Genomic DNA, 19,685 nt, shown 5'->3' on the forward strand with positions numbered 1-19,685 from the left:
GACTTGGCGTAGAATATTCATAAGTTGGGCGTGTAGAGACGCAACTTTCATTATATGGGGCCAACCCGGTCAGGGTGCTCCAAGTCGGTCGTTTGGTCGGTTTATGGTTTGGGCCGACCACGTGGTGTACCAAGTTGAGGTACCTTTCATGAATTATAACTCGGTCAGTTTGCCACCGAGCGACAAGCTGCGGTGTGTTTTGGAATGGTCTTGAGTGGGACTATCAAGGAAAAATACAAATAGAAAATCAGCTTGTCCATGGCCGAAGCTATTAGTGAAACATATAGCAAAATGGGTCCAAAAACGAATGAAATGGGACTTGGACCAAGAATAACGGCAAGTTGGAGAAGAGATAGCAAGTTGGCGTAGAACAATTATATTTGGTGCATGGTATGACCAACAAAAAAGTATATGAGGCCAAGGTGCTGGCTGGCCTCCAAAGTGGAGATATGGGCGATCCAAAGTTTGTACCCAAGTATGGCAAAAACTGGTAGAGGTACCTTTCATGAATTACTGCTCAGGCTGTATGGCACTTAGCGGGACGCTTGGCTCTGGTATGGAATAGTCTTGAGTGGGACTATCAAGGAAAAATACGAACAAAAAATCACCATGTCCACGGACGAAGGTATTAGCGAAACTTAGAGCGAAATTGCGACCAAGTCGCTGGAAATGGCCCTTGGACCAAGTATACCGTCAAGGCGGTACGAGAAAGCGAGTTGACGTGGAATATTTATAAGTTTGCCTCCACGAGACGAAAGTTTAGTTATATGGGGCCAACCCGCTCAGGGTTGTCCAAGTCGGTCATATGGCTGATCGAAATTTTCGACCAAGTACTGAGAAAACAGGGTAAGGTACCGTGTACCTCGAATAACTTTGGCTGTAGATGTCCGAGCGAGGCAAACGGCAATGCGTTGGAAAGGTCTTAAGGTGTTCTAGGCACCCTGAAAGTTTGAAAAGGCTATCTGGAAAACTCGTGGAGATATTAGAGAAACATTGGGCCCAAAAGATACCAAGTCGCAGGAAATGGGCCCTCCAAGAACACCCTAAAATCCCAATTACGGCTAAGTTGCAGGCCAGCTAGCGAAGTGAAATGTTCTAGGCATAACTAGAACACGTTAATGCGCAACTTTTTGAATCAGAACTTTTTTCGATATCTGGCCCCCAAAGGGGGGATATGGGCGATCAAAGGATTTTTCCAAGTTTCGGTACTTTTTACGGTATCGCTCATAGCTCCGGCTGTATGCAAGCAAATGACAATCTAAGACATGATTTGGAAAGGTATTGAGCAGTACTAACTTACGTTTGAACACAGCGAAGCGCTATCGGTTCATGGCAAGGCCGATATAAGCAGTCAAAGATGAAAAATGTTGACAAAATGAACAAAAATTACCTTGGTACGCGAATAGCGGCCAGGGATGAAGAGGTACGAAGGTGGTGTAGAAGAATTATAATTAGGGCTTGGTACGCTCTAAAAGTTTGCCGAAGACCGCAAAGCGCTCAGACCCATAGAAAGTGGCCATTTGGGCCGAACAGTGCGTGCAAAGAGGTGAAAATGCAAAAATTGCACTTTGTGGGGCGATTTGCGGGGGGAAGGAGGGGTCGGAGGGCAAAATGTCCCTTGACCAAAAAGTCTTATCTCGTCAAGATCTACAACATTGCCGAAGACCGCAAAGCGCTAGCTCGCAATCGAAAAATCGAGAATTTGAAAATTTTCTAAGTCTTGGGCTCCCTAAGGAAAAGTTTCAAAAATCACGTTTGTCCCCAATTTTGAAGGGGAAGGAGTCGGTTCCGGGGCATGGTGTCTTCGGCAAAAAGTCTTATCTTTTTGCGTACTTTCGACTAGTTCAATAAAAATTTTTGACCCAAAATTTGTTCGGCGGACCCCTAGGTCGAAAAACCCGAAAAAAGTCGAAAAAAGTCGAAAATGTCGAAAAATGAGAAAACCTCATATTCGGACTCTACACGAGCCCCAGATATTGAAAAGTGAAATCCGCGGTCGATTTGGAACAAAAAATTTACCTAGGCAAAGTTGTATGGAGGTAGGGACCCCTGAGAAAAAAGTTTGGTCCCGAGGCTCCTTGGACCACCAAGTCCCTAGGTCGGACCAAAATCGGAAAAAATCCGACCAAAGTCGAAAGTGTCGAAAATTTTAAAAAACCCCTTTTGGGGCCCTATGGCCTCCCTAGATAATGAAAAGTGAGGTCCGCGGCCGATCCGGAAGAAAAACTTGACCTAGGGAAACTTGTATGACGGTGGGGACCCAAAAAAATTTCGATGAGTGTAGTTTAGACAGGCCGGAAAATGTATCGGTGGTCCGTATCAAGGGACGTCTTTTAGTTCCATGGGGTGGTGGTCGTCGAACAAAGTCGCCTAGGTCGACCACCAGAAAGACCAGTCGTGTTGTAATGGATGTTTTGACCACTTTACTAGGGAAACCTAGTAGGTCGAAGCAAATTTGGGGTTCGAGATGAGTTGGTGAAAGTTGGTCCAACCTAGGTGTGCTTGGTGGAGGTTGACCATGAAAGTAGAGCATGATGGGAATGACCATAACTTTGGTTCTAGATGTCGGATCGGTACACTTTCGGCAGTTTTGGAAAGGTGAAGGCCTGCTCTAGCTATGTTTCCTACCAAGCTGAGCGCCTACTAGTGACCCGGAGGAGGTATTAAGGGTCAAAGGCAAAAAGGGGTACCCTAAAGTGCGTGTGACCAAGAAAATGGGAAAAACGGTATCGCCTATAGCTCAGGCTGTATGGCTCGGATCGGAAAGCTTGGATATGCGTTGGAAAGGTCTTGACGAGCGCTAGCTATGTGTCCTACCAAGCGAAGCGCTAGGTGTTGAGCAAGTCGGTCATATTAGAGGGCAAAGGTGAAAAATGGTGGTTTAGAGGCGAAAATTCACCTTATGATCGAAAATAGCGGGCGAACGATAAGAGCTACGAACACGGCGTAGAACAATCATAAGTACGTTACCACAAGACCTAACTTTGGCCAATATAGAGCGAGAAGATCGGAGGTACCCATCAGGGTGATATGGCTGGTTCAAAGTTGGACCAAAACGAGACTTGAGAAATGGATTGAAACACGGTATCGCGAATAACTCAGGCTGTATGGAACGGATCGACAAGCTTAGATCAGTGTTGGAAAGGTCGAACCGAGCGCTAACTATAATCCCAAACAACCGAAGCGCTAAGTGTTGAGCAAAACTGAGTTATTAAGCGACAAAGTGGAAAAATAATACCAAAATGGCCAAAAATCACACAAGACCAAGAATACCGAGCAAGCGGTAAGAGATAGCGGGTTGACGTAGAATACTTATAAGTTTGCCTCTACGAGACCTAAAAGTCGTCCATAGAAAGCGAGAAGATCGGACCACTCTGGAAGGGTGATACGAGTGGTCAAAAATTAGCAAAAATGAAACATGGCTAAAATGGATTTGACTTGTGCACCATGTAGCTCCGGCTGTATGGCATGGATTGTAGAGCTAGGATATGTTTTGGAAAGGTAACACCCAGCGCTAGATACGACTAGAAGAAAGCAAAGCGCTAACTAGCATGATTTGGAAGTTATTAAGCGTCAAAGTCGAAAAATGTTACCAAAATTGAAACTCGAGTACATTGGGCCAAAAAGTACAAGTTGTGAAATTTGGACTTACGAGTAAAATACCGAGCAGGCGGTAAGAGATAGAGACTTGGTGTAGAACAATTATAAGTTGGGCATGTTATAACCTATATTTGGCCCGAACATAGTCTCGAGATCGGTGGTACCTAAAAGGGTGGTACAGGTGTTAGATGGTTTTCCCAGAGCATAAGCTCCACATGATATGGAAAACGGGAAACATCATAACTTCGGCTGTATGGCATGGAATGGAACGAACAAGGTATCGATGGAAAGAGAAAAGGTAGCGCTAACTATAATTCCTTCCAAGCAAAGCGCTAGCATGTGACCGTTCGGGTGTTATTGTGAGTCAAAGTCTGAAATTGTTACCACGAGAGGCGAAAATCCAACTAAGTCCATGAATACCGGGCTGGCGGTAAGAGATACGGCTTGGCCGTAGAACATTTATAAGTTGGCCAAGACAAGGCCTAAGTTTCGTCCATAGACGACAAGAAGATCGAAGATACCTGAAGGTGAGATATGGGCGTCCCAAAGTGGGCCTTTGAAAAAGTGACAAACTTCCCTTATAACAGCATACACCAAATATCTCTGGCTCTATGGCACCGAATAAGAAGTTGAGCTCAGCGACAGAAAGGTGATAGTCAGCGCTAAATATCATACGAACAGAGTGAAGCGCTAAAGGGAAAGGATCTTGGTGATATAAGGTGACAAAGTCGAGAAAAGTTGCCTCAAAATCATGAAAAATGTGAAAAAATGGCTAAGTCCCGGGTGCCTTAAGGGCAGGTTAATCGAATGTACCGAGCTGGCGGTACGAGATAGAGACTTGGTGTAGAACAATTATATGTTTGGCATGGCAAGACCTACATTCGGCCAATACAAAGTGAGAAGATCAAAGATACCCGCAAGGGTGATATTGGTGTCCAAAGGAAAAAAGCACTAAGTCTTGGGAAACTTATATGAAGAAAAAGGACCCTGATGGGTCATATGGGATGGATCGAAAAATCGGCTAAGTCCCAAAATGGGGATGTCAGAACTACACTCATGTGTTACCACATCAAGCAAGGCAAACTTATATGAAGGAAAGGACCCTGATGGGTCATATGGTATTGATCGAAAAATCGGCTAAGTCCCAAAATGGGGATGTCAGAACTACACTCAAATGTTACCACACCAAGCAAGGCAAACTTATATGAAGCAAAGGACCCTGATGGGTCATATGGTATTGATCGAAAAATCGGCTAAGTCCCAAAATGGGGATGTCAGAACTACACTCAAATGTTACCACACCAAGCAAGGCAAACTTATATGAAGCAAAGGACCCTGATGGGTCATATGGTATTGATCGAAAAATCGGCTAAGTCCCAAAATGGGGATGTCAGAACTACACTCAAATGTTACCACACCAAGCAAGGCAAACTTATATGAAGGCAAGGACCCTGATGGGTCATATGGTATTTTACGAAAAATCGGCTAAGTCCCAAAATGGGGATGTCAGAACTACACTCAAATGTTACCACACCAAGCAAGGCAAACTTATATGAAGCAAAGGACCCTGATGGGTCATATGGTATTTTACGAAAAATCGGCTAAGTCCCAAAATGGGGATGTCAGAACTACACTCAAATGTTACCACACCAAGCAAGGCAAACTTATATGAAGCAAAGGACCCTGATGGGTCATATGGTATTTTACGAAAAATCGGCTAAGTCCCAAAATGGTGATGTCAGAACTACACTCAAATGTTACCACACCAAGCAAGGCAAACTTATATGAAGCAAAGGACCCTGATGGGTCATATGGTATTGATTGAAAAATCGGCTAAGTCCCAAAATGGGGATGTCAGAACTACACTCAAATGTTACCACACCAAGCAAGGCAAACTTATATGAAGGCAAGGACCCATATGGGTCATATGGTATTTTACGAAAAATCGGCTAAGTCCCAAAATGATGATGTCAGAACTACACTCAAATGTTACCATACCAAGCAAGGCAAACTTATATGAAGGAAAGGACCCATATGGGTCATATGGTATTTTACGAAAAATCGGCTAAGTCCCAAAATGAGGATGTCAGAACTACAATAAAAAGTTACCACACCAAGCAAGGCAAACTTATATGAAGCAAAGGACCCTGATGGGTCATATGGTATTTTACGAAAAATCGGCTAAGTCCCAAAATGGGGATGTCAGAACTACACTAAAATGTTACCACACCAAGCAAGGCAAACTTATATGAAGGCAAGGAACCTGATGGGTCATATGGTATTTTACGAAAAATCGGCTAAGTCCCAAAATGATGATGTCAGAACTACACTAAAAGGTTACCACACCAAGCAAGGCAAACTTATATGAAGGCAAGGACCCTGATGGGTCATATGGTATTTTACGAAAAATCGGCTAAGTCCCAAAATGGGGATGTCAGAACTACACTCAAATGTTACCACACCAAGCAAGGCAAACTTATATGAAGGCAAGGACCCTGATGGGTCATATGGTATTTTACGAAAAATCGGCTAAGTCCCAAAATGGGGATGTCAGAACTACACTCAAATGTTACCACACCAAGCAAGGCAAACTTATATGAAGCAAAGGACCCTGATGGGTCATATGGTATTTTACGAAAAATCGGCTAAGTCCCAAAATGATGATGTCAGAACTACACTCAAATGTTACCACACCAAGCAAGGCAAACTTATATGAAGGCAAGGACCCATATGGGTCATATGGCATTTTACGAAAAATCGGCTAAGTCCCAAAATGAGGATGTCAGAACTACACTCAAATGTTACCACACCAAGCAAGGCAAACTTATATGAAGCAAAGGACCCTGATGGGTCATATGGTATTTTACGAAAAATCGGCTAAGTCCCAAAATGATGATGTCAGAACTACACTCAAATGTTACCACACCAAGCAAGGCAAACTTATATGAAGGCAAGGAACCTGATGGGTCATATGGTATTTTACGAAAAATCGGCTAAGTCCCAAAATGATGATGTCAGAACTACACTAAAAGGTTACCACACCAAGCAAGGCAAACTTATATGAAGGCAAGGACCCTGATGGGTCATATGGTATTTTACGAAAAATCGGCTAAGTCCCAAAATGGGGATGTCAGAACTACACTCAAATGTTACCACACCAAGCAAGGCAAACTTATATGAAGGCAAGGAACCTGATGGGTCATATGGTATTTTACGAAAAATCGGCTAAGTCCCAAAATGATGATGTCAGAACTACACTAAAAGGTTACCACACCAAGCAAGGCAAACTTATATGAAGGCAAGGACCCATATGGGTCATATGGCATTTTACGAAAAATCGGCTAAGTCCCAAAATGAGGATGTCAGAACTACACTAAAAGGTTACCACACCAAGCAAGGCAAACTTATATGAAGGCAAGGACCCTGATGGGTCATATGGTATTTTACGAAAAATCGGCTAAGTCCCAAAATGGGGATGTCAGAACTACACTCAAATGTTACCACACCAAGCAAGGCAAACTTATATGAAGGCAAGGACCCTGATGGGTCATATGGTATTTTACGAAAAATCGGCTAAGTCCCAAAATGATGATGTCAGAACTACACTCAAATGTTACCACACCAAGCAAGGCAAACTTATATGAAGGCAAGGACCCATATGGGTCATATGGCATTTTACGAAAAATCGGCTAAGTCCCAAAATGAGGATGTCAGAACTACACTCAAATGTTACCACACCAAGCAAGGCAAACTTATATGAAGCAAAGGACCCTGATGGGTCATATGGTATTTTACGAAAAATCGGCTAAGTCCCAAAATGATGATGTCAGAACTACACTCAAATGTTACCACACCAAGCAAGGCAAACTTATATGAAGCAAAGGACCCTGATGGGTCATATGGTATTTTACGAAAAATCGGCTAAGTCCCAAAATGGGGATGTCAGAACTACACTAAAATGTTACCACACCAAGCAAGGCAAACTTATATGAAGGCAAGGAACCTGATGGGTCATATGGTATTTTACGAAAAATCGGCTAAGTCCCAAAATGATGATGTCAGAACTACACTAAAAGGTTACCACACCAAGCAAGGCAAACTTATATGAAGGCAAGGACCCATATGGGTCATATGGCATTTTACGAAAAATCGGCTAAGTCCCAAAATGAGGATGTCAGAACTACACTAAAAGGTTACCACACCAAGCAAGGCAAACTTATATGAAGGCAAGGACCCTGATGGGTCATATGGTATTTTACGAAAAATCGGCTAAGTCCCAAAATGGGGATGTCAGAACTACACTCAAATGTTACCACACCAAGCAAGGCAAACTTATATGAAGGCAAGGACCCTGATGGGTCATATGGTATTTTACGAAAAATCGGCTAAGTCCCAAAATGGGGATGTCAGAACTACACTCAAATGTTACCACACCAAGCAAGGCAAACTTATATGAAGCAAAGGACCCTGATGGGTCATATGGTATTTTACGAAAAATCGGCTAAGTCCCAAAATGATGATGTCAGAACTACACTCAAATGTTACCACACCAAGCAAGGCAAACTTATATGAAGGCAAGGACCCATATGGGTCATATGGCATTTTACGAAAAATCGGCTAAGTCCCAAAATGAGGATGTCAGAACTACACTCAAATGTTACCACACCAAGCAAGGCAAACTTATATGAAGCAAAGGACCCTGATGGGTCATATGGTATTTTACGAAAAATCGGCTAAGTCCCAAAATGATGATGTCAGAACTACACTCAAATGTTACCACACCAAGCAAGGCAAACTTATATGAAGGCAAGGACCCTGATGGGTCATATGGTATTTTACGAAAAATCGGCTAAGTCCCAAAATGGGGATGTCAGAACTACACTCAAATGTTACCACACCAAGCAAGGCAAACTTATATGAAGCAAAGGACCCTGATGGGTCATATGGTATTTTACGAAAAATCGGCTAAGTCCCAAAATGATGATGTCAGAACTACACTCAAATGTTACCACACCAAGCAAGGCAAACTTATATGAAGGCAAGGACCCATATGGGTCATATGGCATTTTACGAAAAATCGGCTAAGTCCCAAAATGAGGATGTCAGAACTACACTCAAATGTTACCACACCAAGCAAGGCAAACTTATATGAAGCAAAGGACCCTGATGGGTCATATGGTATTTTACGAAAAATCGGCTAAGTCCCAAAATGATGATGTCAGAACTACACTCAAATGTTACCACACCAAGCAAGGCAAACTTATATGAAGGCAAGGACCCTGATGGGTCATATGGTATTTTACGAAAAATCGGCTAAGTCCCAAAATGGGGATGTCAGAACTACACTCAAATGTTACCACACCAAGCAAGGCAAACTTATATGAAGCAAAGGACCCTGATGGGTCATATGGTATTTTACGAAAAATCGGCTAAGTCCCAAAATGATGATGTCAGAACTACACTCAAATGTTACCACACCAAGCAAGGCAAACTTATATGAAGCAAAGGACCCTGATGGGTCATATGGTATTTTACGAAAAATCGGCTAAGTCCCAAAATGGGGATGTCAGAACTACACTAAAATGTTACCACACCAAGCAAGGCAAACTTATATGAAGGCAAGGAACCTGATGGGTCATATGGTATTTTACGAAAAATCGGCTAAGTCCCAAAATGATGATGTCAGAACTACACTAAAAGGTTACCACACCAAGCAAGGCAAACTTATATGAAGGCAAGGACCCATATGGGTCATATGGCATTTTACGAAAAATCGGCTAAGTCCCAAAATGAGGATGTCAGAACTACACTAAAAAGTTACCACACCAAGCAAGGCAAAGTACCTAGGTGAACCCTAGGAAGAAACACGGACCAAGTCAGATGGCCTAAGTCAAGAGAACAAGTGACCTAGGCAAAGTTGTATGACGGTGAGGACCCTGAAAAATCTGGTTAGTGTAGTTTAGACAGGGGAGGTTTTTGGGTCGGCTGAACCTCCTTATTTTGGGTTTTGACCTCCTCAAGAAGCTACACCTAGGCAAACTGCCTAGGGTGAAAGTGCGAAGACCAATCGAATAGTAAGACAAGTTTTGACCGATCGCCCTAGGCAAGCTTGTATGAAGAAAGGGACCCTATGGGTCATATGGAAATACATGAAAAATCGGCTAAGTCCCAAAATTGGGATGTCTGAACTACACTAAAAAGTTACCACATCAAGCAAGGCAAAGTACCTAGGTGAACCCTAGGAAGAAACACGGACCAAGTCAGATGGCCTAAGTCAAGAGTGCAAGTGACCTAGGCAAAGTTGTATGACGGTGAGGACCCTGAAAAATCTGGTTAGTGTAGTTTAGACAGGGGAGGTTTTTGGGTCGGCTGAACCTCCTTATTTTGGGTTTTGACCTCCTCAAGAAGCTACACCTAGGCAAACTGCCTAGGGTGAAAGTGCGAAGACCAATCGAATAGTAAGACAAGTTTTGACCGATCGCCCTAGGCAAGCTTGTATGAAGAAAGGGACCCTATGGGTCATATGGAAATACATGAAAAATCGGCTAAGTCCCAAAATTGGGATGTCTGAACTACACTAAAAAGTTACCACATCAAGCAAGGCAAAGTACCTAGGTGAACCCTAAGAAGAAACACGGACCAAGTCAGATGGCCTAAGTCAAGAGTACAAGTGACCTAGGCAAAGTTGTATGGCGCTGAGGACCCTGAAAAATCGGGTTAGTGTAGTTCAGACAGGGGAGGTTTTTGGGTCGGCTGAACCTCCTTATTTTGGGTTTTGACCTCCTCAAGAAGCTACACCTAGGCAAACTGCCTAGGGTGAAAGTGCGAAGACCAATCGAATAGTAAGACAAGTTTTGACCGATCGCCCTAGGCAAGCTTGTATGAAGAAAGGGACCCTATGGGTCATATGGAAATACATGAAAAATCGGCTAAGTCCCAAAATTGGGATGTCTGAACTACACTAAAAAGTTACCACATCAAGCAAGGCAAAGTACCTAGGTGAACCCTAAGAAGAAACACGGACCAAGTCAGATGGCCTAAGTCAAGAGTACAAGTGACCTAGGCAAAGTTGTATGACGGTGAGGACCCTGAAAAATCTGGTTAGTGTAGTTCTGACAGGGGAGGTTTCTAGGTCGGCTGAACCTCCTTATTTCGGGTTTTGGCCTCCTCAAGAAGACAGACCTAGGCAAACTGCCTAGGGTGAAAGTGCGAAGACCAATCGAATAGTAAGACAAGTTTTGACCGATCGCCCTAGGCAAGCTTGTATGAAGAAAGGGACCCTATGGGTCATATGGAAATACATGAAAAATCGGCTAAGTCCCAAAATTGGGATGTCTGAACTACACTAAAAAGTTACCACATCAAGCAAGGCAAAGTACCTAGGTGAACCCTAGGAAGAAACACGGACCAAGTCAGATGGCCTAAGTCAAGAGTACAAGTGACCTAGGCAAAGTTGTATGGCGCTGAGGACCCTGAAAAATCGGGTTAGTGTAGTTCAGACAGGGGAGGTTTCTGGGTCGGCTGAACCTCCTTATTTCGGGTTTTGGCCTCCTCAAGAAGACAGACCTAGGCAAACTGCCTAGGGTGAAAGTGCGAAGACCAATCGAATAGTAAGACAAGTTTTGACCGATCGCCCTAGGCAAGCTTGTATGAAGAAAGGGACCCTTAGGGTCATATGGAAATTCATGAAAAATCGGCTAAGTCCCAAAATTGGGATGTCAGAACTACACTATAAAGTTACCACATCAAGCAAGGCAAAGTACCTAGGTGAACCCTAGGAAGAAACACGGACCAAGTCAGATGGCCTAAGTCAAGAGTATAAGTGACCTAGGCAAAGTTGTATGGCGCTGAGGACCCTGAAAAATCGGGTTAGTGTAGTTAAGACAGGGGAGGTTTCAGGGTCGGCTGGACCTCCTTATTTCGGGTTTTGGCCTCCTCAAGAAGACAGACCTAGGCGAATTGCCTAGGGTGAAACTGCGAAGACCAATCGAATAGTAAGACAAGTTTTGACCGATCGCCCTAGGCAAGCTTGTATGAAGAAAGGGACCCTTAGGGTCATATGGAAATTCATGAAAAATCGGCTAAGTCCCAAAATTGGGATGTCAGAACTACACTAAAAAGTTACCACATCAAGCAAGGCAAAGTACCTAGGTGAACCCTAGGAAGAAACACGGACCAAGTCAGATGGCCTAAGTCAAGAGTATAAGTGACCTAGGGAAAGTTGTATGACGGTGAGGACCCTGAAAAATCGGGTTAGTGTAGTTAAGACAGGGGAGGTTTCAGGGTCGGCCAGACCTCCTTATTTCGGGTTTTGGCCTCCTCAAGAAGACAGACCTAGGCGAATTGCCTAGGGTGAAACTGCGAAGACCAATCGAATAGTAAGACAAGTTTTGACCGATCGCCCTAGGCAAGCTTGTATGAAGAAAGGGACCCTATGGGTCATATGGAAATATACGAAAAATCGGCTAAGTCCCAAAATTGGGATGTCAGAACTACACTATAAAGTTACCACATTAGCAAGGCAGACTTGTATGAAGAACGGGACCCTGGTGAAAGTAGCAAATATCCCAAACCGAACATGAATATTATACACACAAGAGTACGAACATAAAGGAACACGGACCAAGCGTACCGAGAGAATCGGTACTATAGAACCCTCGTGGTTCTACACAAAGACTTTATGTTAGGGGTTCAAGCCCCATAGTACTCAAACGGTGACAGTAGCAAATATCCCAAAACGAACGTGAATCTTATTCACAAGAGTACGAACATAAAGGAACACGGACCAAGCGTACCGAGAGAATCGGTACTAAAGAGCCCTCGTGGTTCTACACAAAGACTTTATGTTCGGGGTTCACACCCCAAATCGAACGTGGAATTTACTTTCTGATGGTCATGCGGTCGTCCAAAGGGGTCTAGTATCCTGGGATGACAAGCATCACGGGCACAGCTCGTATCAAAACAGTCGAAGAGGCCCGCGAAAGCTTGCTTTCCATGGCTATGCGATGCACAAATTGAGTTTACTCACCGTAGTATAAAACGAACGAACCGAACCTATCCGAGTAGGGATAATGGGCGCAGTAACATACTTCTGTGACCCAGCGAGAGTTGAACGAGGTGACATGAACTGTCAGTGGCTTATATCAGATGGGATACATACATGAGATTGCTTTCAAATCTACACTCGAAAACCTAACCAAGTAAAAGCGAACGTGGGGAGGATTCGAAACCGGTAACGAAATCTTAAGCTGGAAAGAGTCATCACTATGGATACATATTATGCGAAACCAATCAAGTGCTCAGTACTGATCCAAAACCTAAGAGCACTAGTGAACACCTTATTCTCACCCTAGTTCACATCCAAGTGATCGACCACGTGTGTGAAGCAAAGACCAATCGAATTCCTCAATGGACTGAACACTATGAACAAATGGCCAAAAACGTTATAACTATCCAAACATCCTACTATCTAGCGAAAGTCATCACGATGGAACCATACAATGATCTTAACCTATAGCGCTCACCTATTCCTACCCAGAGTGCAAGTGAACATATTGCTCACCCTAACCAGTTCACATCCACGTGATCGACTAACATACCGAAGTTACCACAAGTCAAAGTTATACGTTTACAAGCGCAAGACCAATCGAAAACCCCGAAAGCAATCTCGACCCAAAATGTATTATCCGTGAGTGTAGTCGAGTCTCGTACTCGTCATCTGTAATCGTCGGATAGAATATCCAGTACACGGTTGTCTTTCCAAATGAAATCTACATACAGAACTCGCTCTTGGCAAATGGGTGGCATTGGCGCAATCAGGAGCGAGTTCCCGTCCGGGTGCCAAGTGATTGGCAAATGTCTGGGGGAAAGCAACCATATATTGATTTGTCTGTTAGTGTACTGGGTGTTTGAGGTATGTAGTATCCACGCTTGGTTGGGTGTGTCAGAGGACCATGGATGCGTTCACAACCCCAATTGGGGTACATCGGGAATGATTTTGTGGAACCGATGTGCCCGGCACACACTAAGTTTTGTTGCAAGTTAATAGTGTGCCATGTCCGGGGGGGTTGTGATTAAACTCTGGTGAATTGCGTACTGTGGTGATTGGGGTATGAAAGCCCCGCAGTTGCAATGATCGGACGCGCCTAGCGTGTCCTTTAGTTGATGGTAGGGAAATGAAGGCCCTTGTCAGCTCACCTAAGTATTCATGGAAGTTTGGCATAAGGTCGCTGTGGTAGGGGTATGAAGGCCCCGTCAGCGCATGCACAATCGGGCGCACGAGCGCTTAGCGGAGTCGAATGCCGCTCAAGTGCCTGTCCGGTGCATCGGGTGTGTGTGATACGAGGGCAATGAGGTTCGCACGGGGGCTCGCCTCCCGTGTGCTACCGGACTTGACAACATATAGAACGTGGTGTTTGCTCCTCCGGGTGCAATGGGACAATGAACATTCGAACGCAAAGTCGGAATTCTGGTTGATCCTACCAGTAATATACGCTCGTCTCAAAGGTTAAGCCATGCATGTCTAAGTACAAACAGATTTAATGTGAAACCGCATAAGGCTCAGTATAACAGCTATAATTTACGAGATCATCAACCTAGTTACTTGGATAACTGTGGAAAATCTAGAGCTAATACATGCAACATGCCAGGACCCTCGCGGGAACTGGTGCACTTATTAGTCAAACCAATCGCGGGTTCTCCGTGTCATTGAGTTGAAGTCTGGATAATGATGCTGATCGTATGGTCTCGCACCGACGACAGATCTCGCAAATATCTGCCCTATCAACTATGGATGGTAGTATAGAGGACTACCATGGTTGCAACGGGTAACGGGGAATCAGGGTTCGATTCCGGAGAGGGAGCCTGAGAAATGGCTACCACATCCAAGGAAGGCAGCAGGCGCGTAAATTACCCAATCCCGGGACGGGGAGGTAGTGACGAGAAATAACAATATGAAACTCTTTAATGATGTTTCATAATTGGAATGAGTAGAGCATAAATCCTTCTACGAGGATCAAGTGGAGGGCAAGTCTGGTGCCAGCAGCCGCGGTAATTCCAGCTCCACTAGCGTATATTAAAATTGTTGCGGTTAAAACGTTCGAAGTTGATACTTGTCCAACACAGTCCGGCTCCGCCGACCCGGTCAACCCGTGGTCGGTGGGCCAAGTCGGAATCTGGTTGCGACTCAATGGTGTGGTAGGGCACCAAGTCTGTGTCATGGTGTGCCCTTCAACGGGTGCAAGTGTAACATAGAGCTCGACCGCTCACGTTTACCTTGAACAAATTAGAGTGCTTAAAGCAGGGTGCCCAAACGCCCTAGAATAATCTTGCATGGAATAATGGAATACGACCTTGGTCTAATCTTTCATTGGTTTGTACTCAGACCGGAGGTAATGATTAACAGAAGTAGTTGGGGACACTAGTATTACGGCGCGAGAGGTGAAATTCGTAGACCGTCGTAAGACTAACTAAAGCGAAGGCATTTGTCAAGGATGCTTTCTTTAATCAAGAACGAAAGTTAGAGGATCGAAGGCGATTAGATACCGCCCTAGTTCTAACCGTAAACGATGCCAACTAGCAATTGGGAGACGCTACAACCAGGTGCTCTCAGTAGCTTCCGGGAAACCAAAGTCAGGTTCCGGGGGAAGTATGGTTGCAAAGTTGAAACTTAAAGGAATTGACGGAAGGGCACCACAATGAAATGGAGCTTGCGGTTCAATTTGACTCAACACGGGAAAACTTACCAGGTCCGAACTTATGGAGGTGAGACAGATTAATAGCTCTTTCTCAAATTTAAGGGTAGTGGTGCATGGCCGTTCTTAGTTCGTGGATTGATTTGTCTGGTTAATTCCGATAACGAACGTGACTCACATATGCTAACTAGAACGCAGTCAGCGTTAATGCGTCGATGCCGATTGGAACGGGTTAGGACCTTTCGGTGGAGTATGACCTGACACCTTCGCTGTTCGTGTGCGCAAGTGCACTTACGGTACGCTGCTTAGCAGGACAATTTGTGTTTAGCAAAATGAGATCGAGCGATAACAGGTCCGTGATGCCCTTAGATGTTCTGGGCTACACGCGTGCTACAATGTGGGTAGCAGCGTGTCTCCTATTCCGAGAGGAACGGGAAATCACTCAAATACTCACTTAGTAGGGATTATGGATTGCAATGGTCCATATGAACTCGGAACTTCTAGTAAGTGCTGGTCATCAGCCAGCGTTGAATACGTCCCTGCCCTTTGTACACACCGCCCGTCGCTACTACCGATGGATTATTTAGTGAGGTCTTTGGAGATGATCGTTCGCTGGATCCTCGTGAACCGCGTCTGCTTTATCGAAGTTGACCGAACTTGATGATTTAGAGGAAGTAAAAGTCGTAACAAGGTTTCCGTAGGTGAACCTGCGGAAGGATCATTAGTGGCCAAGTGATCCTTCCAGAAGTCCGAACCTGCGGGTTGAGACTTCGGCACAAGTTGCCATATGATAATTGACGAAACACTATAGAAGTCCGAACCTGCGGGTTGAGACTTCGGCACAAGTTGCCATATGATAATTGACGTAACACTAACAAGTCCGAACCTGCGGGTTGAGACTTAGGCACACGTTGCCTTATACATGACTTCGAACAAATACACAAGTCCGAACCTGCGGGTTGAGACTTAGGCACAAGTTGCCTTATACATGACTTCGAACAAATACACAAGTCCGAACCTGCGGGTTGAGACTTAGGCACAAGTTGCCATATGAAAGTTGACGAAACACTAACAAGTCCGAACCTGCGGGTTGAGACTTAGGCACACGTTGCCTTATACATGACTTCGAACAAATACACAAGTCCGAACCTGCGGGTTGAGACTTAGGCACAAGTTGCCTTATACATACATTGGCCAAATAAACAGAAGTCCGAACCTGCGGGTTGAGACTTAGGCACAAGTTGCCATATTATATTCGATCAAACACTAGGTAGTCCGAACCTGCGGGTTGAGACTCAAGACCGTAACAAGATGTCACTATACAAGTCCGAACCTAAGGGTTGAGACTTAATGCGATCTAGATACCAAGTTGACATCCAATACCTGTTGAGCAAAACCAAAGATTCCCTGTTCTCGAATGATTACACTATATAACAGGGAATCATGAAGAAATCAAGCAAGCGTGAAACAAAGTCATCACTTGGGCATGCTCGATAGCCAACCACATGACCTTAACCTAAGAGAGCATGCAAACCACATAATACCTATAAACGATTAACCCGCCCTAGTTCAATCGTTCACCAAGTGATGACTTCAGTATGGCTAAGAGAAAAACTTTTAAATGGGAAAAACTCTAAGTCCGAACCTCCGGGTTGAGACTTCCGCGTCGGAGGTGGGCGCACCTCCTATCCGAAAGATGATGAATCAGGGGTGTTCGGTCAGCAATGGTCGGATTCCCCGTCGTAGTCCAACTATGACAATCAAAGTCAAGACCTCCGGGTTGAGACTTTCCGCGAGTACAAGCATAAAGGAACACGGACCAAGCCGTACCGAGAGAATCGGTACTAGAGCCCTCGTGGTTCTACATTGAGAGAGCCCTCGTGGTTCTCATTAGGGGCTTTATGCAAGTCGTACTCAATACTGTGGTGTGAAGTATAAAGTAGTCCTCGCCTGGTCCACGCTGCTTCGGCGGTCCTGGGTAAGATAGTTAATTCTAGCTTGCCCTATAGTGGAATGAGGACACTTAATGCTTCGTCTTTTAGCGGCGGCTAGACTCCTCCTCACGGGGAACGAGTTGACGCACACAGCGGCGGCTTACGCACTATGGCAATCATGGATGCCTGAAGATTCCGTGAAGTTCTCCCCTGGTCCACGCTGCCTCGGCAGTCCTGGGTAAAATGGAATATTTCCAGCTTGCCCTATAGTGGAAGAGGACTATCCAACAATACAAAGTCAAGACCTCCGGGTTGAGACTTTCCGCGTCGGTGGTGTCGCGCACCGCCTATCCGAAAGATGGTGTAACAGGGGTGTTCGATCAGCAATGGTCGGATGCCCCGTCATAGTCCAACTATGACAACCAAAGTCAAGACCTCCGGGTTGAGACTTTCCGCGTCCGGAGGTACGCGTACCGCCTACCCGAAAGATGGTGTGCTTCTGGGGTATTCGATGAGTCGGATACCCCGTCGTAGTCCAACTATGACAATACAAAGTCAAGACCTCCGGGTTGAGACTTCCGCGTCGGAGGTGCGCGCACCGCCTACCCGAAAGATGGTGAATCAGGGGTGTTCGATCAGCAATGGTCGGATGCCCCGTCGTAGTCCAACTATGACAATCAAAGTCAAGACCTCCGGGTTGAGACTTCCGCGTCCGGAGGTACGCGTACCGCCTACCCGAAAGATGGTGAATCAGGGGTGTTCGATCAGCAATGGTCGGATGCCCCGTCGTAGTCCAACTGTGACAATACAAAGTCAAGACCTCCGGGTTGAGACTTTTCGCGAGTACAAGCATAAAGGAACACGGACCAAGCCGTACCGAGAGAATCGGTACTAGAGCCCTCGTGGTTCTACATTGAGAGAGCCCTCGTGGTTCTCATTAGGGGCTTTATGCAAGTCGTACTCAATACTGTGGTGTGAAGTATAAAGTATAGAGTCCTCCACTGGTCCACGCTGCTCCGGCGGTCCTGGGTAAGATAGTTCATTCTAGCTTGCCCTATGTGGAAGAGGACTCAATACCCTACCTGTTGAGCTTGAAACAAAGTCATCACTTGGGCATGCTCATATTGCCATACAATATTCCATTATCTACTAATGAGCATGCAGCTATATGATTATAACCTGTAAACGATTACCCCGCCGTAGTTCAGCGCTTCAACCAAGTGATGACTTCAGTATGGCTAGTGTGTGAAGTATAAAGTATAGTCCTCCCCTGGTCCACACTGCTTCGGCGGTCCTGGGTAAGATAGTTAGTTCTAGCTTGCCCTATGTGGAAGAGGACACCATACTTAATACTGTGGTGTAATGAACAAAGTATAGTCCTCCACTGGTCCACGCTGCTTTGCAGTCCTGGGTAAGATAGTTAATTCTAGCTTGCCCTATGTGGAAGAGGGCATACAAGACAAAGTATAGTTCTCCCCTGGTCCACGCTGCTCCGGCGGTCCTGGGTAAGATAGTTAATTCTAGCTTGCCCTATGTGGAAGAGGACATAATACTCTACCTGTTGAGCTTTAAACAAAGTCATCACTTGGGCATGCTCTATAGCCAACCACATGACATTAACCTAAGAGAGCATGCAGCGTATTATCCCAATGCAAAGTAAACGATAGACTCGCCCTAGTTCAGTGCTTCAACCAAGTGATGACTTCAATATGGCTAGTGTGTGAAGTATAAAGTATAGTCCTCCCCTGGTCCACACTGCTTCGGCGGTCCTGGGTAAGATAGTTAGTTCTAGCTTGCCCTATGTGGAAGAGGACACCATACTTAATACTGTGGTGTAATGAACAAAGTATAGTCCTCCACTGGTCCACGCTGCTCCGGCGGTCCTGGGTAAGATAGTTCATTCTAGCTTGCCCTATGTGGAAGAGGGCATACATGAACCAAGAACGAAGGTTATGATCGAGGAATGATTCGACAACTAACCGATGGTATGAAATGTGAAGAATTCAAGCAAGCACACAATCAAGTCATCACTTGGGCATGCTCGATAGCCAACCTCATGACATTAACCTAGTAGAGCATGCGAAAACCAATATATATGTAAACGATGCCCCTCCCTAGTTCAGCGCTTCAACCAAGTGATGACTTCAGAATGGCTAAATCAAATCGGTTCAAAACATACCATCGGTACCCTATTGAAACACACAAGTCGATATCAAACCTCATGATTGTGTAGTCCTCCACTGGTCCACGCCGCTTCGGCCGTCCTGGGTAAAATGGAACATTCCAGCTTGCCCTATGTGGAAGAGGGCACATTACTCAATACTGTGGTGTGAAGTATAAAGTACAGTTCTCCCCTGGTCCACGCTGCTTCGGCGGTCCTGGGTAAGATAGTTCATTCTAGCTTGCCCTATGTGGAAGAGGACACTTAATACTTCGTCTCTAAGCGGCGGCTTGACTC

The sequence above is a fragment of the Anopheles ziemanni genome, assembly GCF_943734765.1.
Source record: "Anopheles ziemanni chromosome X unlocalized genomic scaffold, idAnoZiCoDA_A2_x.2 X_unloc_17, whole genome shotgun sequence".
Lineage (NCBI taxonomy): Eukaryota > Metazoa > Arthropoda > Insecta > Diptera > Culicidae > Anopheles > Anopheles ziemanni.